Genomic DNA, 8,183 nt, shown 5'->3' on the forward strand with positions numbered 1-8,183 from the left:
TTTCAACTCTTTTCAGCCTTGGCTTTAAAGATCTCATTTCTCAAATTATCTCAGGCTCATAAGCCACTTTTACTCAAAGTAAGTTCCCTTTTTAAAACAAAGCCGCTCTCGGCATTCTCTTTCCAAAACTTCCAAAACCATGGAAAGTTAAAGATTCTTTTTGGGAACAATCAAAATCACCCATTCCACAATGGGATTTTATAACAAAGTTTCTCGGCAGAGTTCCAAGTCTTTAGGGGAGAATAACATAACTCATTTCGCCAAATTCATTTAAATCATTAAAACATTGACTTTCTGATTTGAGTAAGAAAATAGGATCTAAGCCAAACCGAGTCACGTAATCATTTACTTCTTTCAAAGCCGTTTCCTTTACTTAAGCAAAACCAACTTCAATCCCCATGATAAATTCTAGAACGTTTCAACTGTCAAGGTTTGTTTTAGTCTTGCAAGAATTCAGAATTCAAGGAGTACTTAAAACCTTTCTCAAAACATTTCAAAATGAAACTTGTCAATAGACAGTCAGGTCTTTTCAAAATCATTAAAACTCTTTAATTGAAACTCCCAAGCCAAATTCAAAGGCATAAACCCATTTCACATTCAAATAGCTTTAAAACACAAGTTTCATCTAAATAGCTTTCTCCTGAAAGAGATACAATGCCTTTCTTAAGAAGCAAGACTAAATCACAATTTCCTCTTTAATAATTCATTTCAAAAGTATGAATCATCCTTTTCTTGATAATCCAAATAAAATAGTAGAAGTCTTTAACTCATCATTTTTCCAGACAACATTCAATAAAGACTCGGATTTTATAGAAAATTTTGGCAGCACCTCCCCTAAAACTTGGACTTTTGCCACCCGGTTCGGGTCCCAACTAAACTATTTCTCATTCCTTTTCAACAGCTCAAAACCAGAAATCAATTCAAAAGCAAGCTAAATCCAACAGTCGCCTCAATGGCATATCTCAAGGAAGCCATTTCAAAAATCAACACAATATCTCACATCAGTACCCATATGTAATAATTCCAATAATAAACTATAGTTTTCGGAAAGCGCCCCTACCTCAAAACGTAATTCCATAATCCAAACGTCTCACAGAGTCCTTTCCGTCTCAACCCGAAATCAAAGGCAGCTTCAAAGCACAGCCCCACACGCTTTGTAGCAGCGTAAACAGCTCTAAATTACCACAAGCAACCTCAGTTACTAAACTCTAAGGACATTGATACCGTAAAGGCTTTAATACACGTACGGAGCACTAACGTAAGGCTTTCGAAACATAATTTCTTACCGGAATAACAACACGAAGCAGCTGCAATTTCGAACCGGCCCGGCAACAGCTCCGGCGGCGGCCAAAAGCTTTGGTAGATCAACTATAAAGACTGCGCAGCGTTAAAACCTTCTCGAAATGCAAAAGGGCAGAAACTTCAAATAAAACTCTTACCGGCAGAGTGGAGCAGCAGCTCCGGCGGCGACCTCCCGCAGCAACCACACCGTTTCCCAGCAACCAGAGGCACAGCGGGGTTTCTTGGCGGCAGAAACGGCGGTGGCTGGGCGTGGTTATGCCTCCTCTCTTCTGTACGACCCGGCGGCTTCCCTCTCCCCGCACACAGCGGCGGCATTGCAACAAGGAGCACAGCGGCGACGCGTAGGCCGGCGACAACCCCTAGTAGTGGCACCGGCGGACCAGTCACGACGGAGGCAGCAGCAACTCAGACCACGTCCCTCCAGTCTTCGACGTGAGCTCTCTCTCTTCCACCGATGGTGACGATGACGGTGAGGACAGAAGCGGCAGCGCGAGAAGGACGGCGATGGCTGGACGGTGACGGATCTGACAAGGACGGAACCCTCGGCAGCGCAGGGTGTGACATGGCTCACGGTGGCAGAGCGCGATGACTCCCTTTCTTCCTCGCATCATCCCTGCTTCTTCCATCTGCGAGCTTGACAACAGTGGCCATGGAAGCTCCTCCTGCGGCGGTGGTGAGGGAAACGGTAGCGCGGATTGGGCAGTGGCCTCCCTTCAATCTCTCTCCCTCAGTCCAGATCGGAACAGCTCCATAGTGGCAAGGATGGCAGGACGCGACGGTGAAGCTGACCGCAGCAAGGCGCGACGGTGACTGCGACGGCAGTAAGCCCAGCACGCCGGCGCAATCCTCTTTCTCTTCCCCTCCACGGCCCTCTGTTCTTTCTTTTGTTTTCTGTTTCTTTGTTCATGGAGGAAGGGGAAACCGTGGGTGAAAGGGGGACAAGGCATGGTTTCGGCTGCTGGGATGAAGGCTTTAGGGTTTCATTATTTTGAAAGTTAGGGTTAGGGGCAAATTGGTAATTTCAAATGAAATTGGGAATAATGTAGTAATTGAAACCCAATTTAAATCCAATACTATTTGTATATAGAAAAATACTATTTACTCATCAATTCTACAAATTATTTTCAATAAAATGTCTAAATCTAAAAATTAGAAATAATATACTTAATTTCTTCATTTTCCAAAATAGCAGTAATAATATTTAAAATATTACTTATCTAATCCAAATCATATAAAATCCTTATTATTTCATAACTATCAACCTTATACTTTAAATATAGAAAATAATTCAATAATTATAAAATTGGATAATAATCATAACTTATCTCAAATCCAATAAATCAAAACTTGCCTTAATTATCTTTAATAAAATAATCTCTGAAATTAAGGCTATAAATAACTGTAGGATTTGAGACTTGATCATAATAAGACTTTTCAAAGATTCTGGGTCTTACAAAAAGCCAATGAGTGGTAAAAGGCAATGAGTTAAACTAGGAGAAAAAAGCCATAAGATGTCTCAGGTTTGCTTTGTACATATTTCTATTTTGTGTCATGATCCTGTGGGAATTTCCTTGCAAGTTAGGTTAGTACTTTGCTGTTGAAAGGTAGATTGAGGTTTAGTCAAATTTGGATTGGGTTTAGAATCTGGATTTGATTGGGTAGATCCTAGGGAAGAATTGGTGTTTGTAATCTTGAAAAAGAGATAGTGAAATTCCATCATAGTTGTGATGGAGACTGGATGTAGGCTACATTGCACTAAGTAGCTAAATTAGGATACATCTAGTGTCATTCCTTCTTCTCAACTTCAATTCTATTTCTGTTACTTAGGAGACAAAATGAAAATTTCTCTCAACTCGGTACGAGACAAAAGTAAAATATCTTCTAAGTTTCTGTGAGAAAGTAAAAGTACTATACAGCAGAAAAAGAAGCTAAGATTCAACCCCACATTCTCTTAGCCACTGATAACCATCAATTGGTATCAGAGCTTGGTCTCAAAGATATCAAGCTTTGTAGCTTGGAGGAAAGGTCCTAATAGCAAACAATAGTGGTTCAAATGTGGTGGCCTACACTCTGACAGAAGGTCAATCCAGCAACAGACCTCTGTTCTTCAATGGAAAGAATTACAGCTACTGAAAGGAGATAATAAATATCTTTGTTCAATTAGTTGATTACAACATCTGGAAGATCATTCTGAATGGTCCCCAAGTCCCAACCAAAACAGGAGTAGATGGTGTGGTCACTCCTAAAACTAAGGCCGAATGGAATGAGGAAGATAAAAAGAAAATAGAGCTTAACGCCAAAGCTGTCAACTTGCTTAATTGAGCTATCAGCTTTGAGGAGTTACGAAGGGTATCTAGATGCAAAACAGTAAAGAAAATCTGGGACAAGCTTCAAGTTACTCATGAAGGTACTACATTAGTAAAGCGGACCAAAATAGACATGTTGAGCAAAGAGTGCGAAATATTCTCCATGAAGGAAGGAGAGGAGATTGATGAAGTCCTTGAATGATTCAACATCATAATCAATGGCTTAGATGCTATGTGAATCACTCACCCTGAACCTGTGCTAGTGAGGAAAGTTCTAAGAAGTCTCACTAAAGAGTGGGAAACTAAAGCTATAGTTATAGCTGAGAGTAGTGGTATTAATCAAATGACATATGATGATCTGAGAGAAAATTTACTTGCTTTTGAAATCACTTATTTGAAAAATGATTCAAAGAAGAAAGGAATTGCTCTCAAATTATTCACTGAGTCTCTGGATGATGAATCCAGTGATAATGTATCTGACGATGAGTTTGTTTTGTTTGCTAAGAAATTCAGAAAAATGATGAAGCAAAAAGAATGAAGCAAAGGAAGTAACTCAATAAAACCAAAGAGGGACTTAAGCAAGATCATCTGGCACAACTGCAAAGAAGCTGGACATTACATGTTTGATTGTCCGAAGATGAAAAAGGAAGACAAGACCAAGAAGGAAAATAAGAAAGGGATGATGGCCTCTTGGGAAAATTTGGAAAACGATTCTGAAGATGAGGAAGAATCAGAAGACAAATCCCAAACTTGTCTCATGGCCGATCAAATTAATGAGGTAATTTTCATTGAATCTTCTACTGAAGATCTTCATCTTATGATCGATCATCTCAATAAAAAACTGAGATATTTCTTGAATGAAAACCATGAACTTGATTCTCAAAATGATATTCTAAAGGCAGAAAACGCTTTTCTTAAAGATAAATTAAGGGAAGTCGAAACCGCTGTTGATCTTGTTGAAGAAAACAAGCGGCTTAGGGCTGAACTTAAGGGCTGTGAGAAATAGCATTCTGTGATTGCATATTTGAACTATTTTGAAGAAAATGAAAGGTTGTTCAAAGAGGTAAAAGGTCTAAAAGAAGACCTAGCCAACTTTGTTCAAAGTTCTGAAAATTTGAATCAACTTTTGGCTAATCAAAAATCTCTCTATGATAAAGCTGGTTTGGGTTTTCATAAAAAATCTGAAACTATTTTTGAGAAATCTCCTTTTTCTAATATGGCTTCTACTTCGGATGATATAAGATTTCAAAACCCAACCAATATGAAAAAATAGCTGCCTAAAAAATTTTGTCGTTTATGCAATCGGACTGGCCATTTTCCTATTCAATGTTTCATAAATGAAAAATTGATTGGAGAAAAAATATACAAAATAATTGACAACTTCAATGGACTTAGACAAAAGAGATGGTTTGACATTAAAGGATCCAAAAAGATTTGGATACCTAAAGTCACTTTGAGAATTTTTGTAGGTTTTCCTAGCATCGAAAAGAAGGGACAACATGTGGTATTTGGACAGTAGATGCTCTAGGCATATGACCAGAAAGTCTACATTCTTCATCAAGCTAAACGAGTATGATGGAGGGTTTGTAACTTTCGGTAACAATGGCAAAGGAAAGATAGTGGCCATAGGTTAAAGTGGGTAAAAATTTCTCATCCTTTGACGATTAGATTCTTGCTAATTTAGAATTTTATAAAAATATAATCGCGTTGTAAGTATAGTTTCTAAATCAACAGAGAATCCTTTCGTACAAAAGTTTTGGTTGTCACAAGTAACAAAACCCAATAAAATTGATAACCGAAGTATTGAAACCTCGAGTCGTCTTCTCAAGGAATTGCAGGGAGGTATAATTTATTATTGGTTATGGAAAAGTATCGTTGGGTTTTTGAAATAAGGAACAAGTAATTTAAATGGCAAGAAAAATAAATTATTAATTAGAAAAACTCTTGGCAAGGTATGAGAACTGGAAATCCCATCCTAGTTATCTTTATCAGGTGTGATGAGAATTGGATTTTGCTCCTACTTAGTTAACCCTTACTAAATAAAGGAAAGTCAAGTGGACTAATTAATTTGATTCCTCAAGTCCTAGTCAACTCCTATAGAAAGACTAGCTTTAGAGGGATCCAAATCAACTAGCAAGAATTCCAATTTTCAATCAACAGCTGAGTTTGACAACTCAAGTGTCACCAATTACTCAACCAAAGCCAAAAAGGGAAAAATCCAAATTATTTATATAATAAATAAAAGAAAGCAATCATAAATCTGAAATACCTCAAATTGCATTTAAACATAAATTCAAATCTAACATGGGAAGGTTCATAAGCCAATTTGGCAACATAAGTAATTAACAAGTAAAAGCATTAGAGTAAATAAAAGTAGAAAAGAAACATAAATTAAAGGAACATTGAACCTGGAATTGGAGAAAACGAAGGAATCCTAATCCTAAAATCTAAGAGAAATCCTAATCCTAAATCCTAAGAGAGAGGAGAGAGCCTCTCTCTCTCTCTCTCTCTAAAACTACATCTAAAACCTAAAATTGTGAATTATGAATGTTGTATTATATTTTATGAATGAATAGATTCTCCTACTTTATAGCCTTTAATCTGTGTTTTTTGGGCCAAAAACTGGGCCAAAAATAGCCCAGAAATCGCTGATTACGAATTCTGTCACGCTGATTTTCGCAGATGCGACATGTGCGCATGATGCACGCGTCTGCGTCATCTATCCTCAGGAAAACTATAGCAAATTATATATCATTTTGAAGTCTCGGATGTTAGCTTTCCAACGCAACTGAAACTGCCTCATTTGGACCTCTATAACTCAAGTTATGACCGTTTGAGTGCGAAGAGGCTTAGTAATTTCTTCAACTTCTTGTATTCCTTCCACTTTTGCATACTTCCTTTCCATCCTCTAAGCTATTCCTATCTTATAAATCCTAAAATCACTTAATGCACATATCACGACATCTAATGGTAATAAGAGAGGATTAATATTAGCAAATATAAGGCAAAAGAAGCATGTTTTCAATCATAGCACAAAATCAGGAAGGAAAAATGTAAACTCATGCAAATTATATGAATAAGTGAGTAAAAAATTGATATAAACCACTCAATTGAGTATAAGATAAACCATAAAATATTTGTTTATCATCCTTTATAAATGATGTTTTTCTTGTTGAAGGTTTGAAACATAACTTGTTAATCATTAGCCAATTATGTGATCTAGGATATTTGGTTATTTTTAGAAGATTGAACTGCTTAGTCATTTGTGAAAAATCTGGTGAAATTTTTTTTAAAGCAAAAAGATGCAACAATGTGTATGGAATCACTCTAGAGGATTTAAAAGATCAGAGAGTAACTTGTTTTACCTCCATGGAATCTGAAAAATGGCTTTGGCATAAGAAATTGGGATATGCTAGCATGTACCAAATTTCCAAACTTGTTAAGAAAAATTTGGTTAGAGGAATTCTCAAAATAAAGTTTGACAAGGACTTCACTTGTGATGCTTGTCAATTGGGCAAACAAATAAACTCTTCTTTTAAGTCCAAGGATGGAATCTCTACCAAAAGTCCATTAGAAATGTTGCACATTGATCTTTTTGGTCCTGTAACACCCCAAATTTCGACACGTCATGACCAATGTCAATTGTTTAGGTGTTACTTGTCATAAGGACCTACTTGGCTCTAGACTTGGATTTCATAAGCAAATATTATTATAAGCCTTTACCGATTTAGCGTAATTAACTTATTTATCATGAGAAATCGTTCGTTGCTCGCAAGGTTAAATCTTACAGTCATATCATAGATAAGTACTCAGTAACAGAAAATAACATATATACATATAAACAAACATACACATGAGTTAAGCTTGGAAATACATGTCATCCACCAAAAGACCAAGTACTACACCATATTATATACATATCTACAGACACAAAAGAGGAAGTCAGTCCCAATCCTCACACGGGTTTCCTAAATCGGAACCAAACTACTAAGAGGTCTTACCCCTCTAAAAGTACTACAAAAGCGAGGGGAAGGTAATACTAAGATCATAAAAAAGGAGTGGAAGATCCACTGTGACTAACTCTGGAGTGATCTCTAAACATCGTCCAAGAAAGTGGTTTAAAGCGTGCTCCATATGAAGACTCCGCCGCGCGCCGGATCCTCATAGCTCAGGATAGAACGAAACTCAAAGAGCTCCTCTGCCAGACCCGTCTGGGGAGGGGGAAGAAAGAAAGAAAAGAAGGGTGAGAACCTAGAGTTCTCAGTAAGGTAAAAAGCGGCCTAAGGTCTTTGTCTCTAAGTTGTCGTGAAACAAAAAAAAAGAACAAACACAAAACACATGGCACAAACATACATACAACAAGTAAATAGTATAAACAATTAGGAAATGGCAATAAATAATTCACAGAAAATTCATATGCGCAAACAAGATGATGCATGCCTGTTCCTAGCGCAGGCCATGAGCTCAATTTACTGTGTCAATTAGACACCTTGGCATCACGGTTATCCGTGTTAGTTAGGCGTCATCATAATAACATTTTAATGTGTATCACAGTAAGGAACAGTGCTATCAGTT

This window comes from Arachis ipaensis, chromosome B04 (assembly GCF_000816755.2).
Source record: "Arachis ipaensis cultivar K30076 chromosome B04, Araip1.1, whole genome shotgun sequence".
NCBI classification, from domain to species: domain Eukaryota; kingdom Viridiplantae; phylum Streptophyta; class Magnoliopsida; order Fabales; family Fabaceae; genus Arachis; species Arachis ipaensis.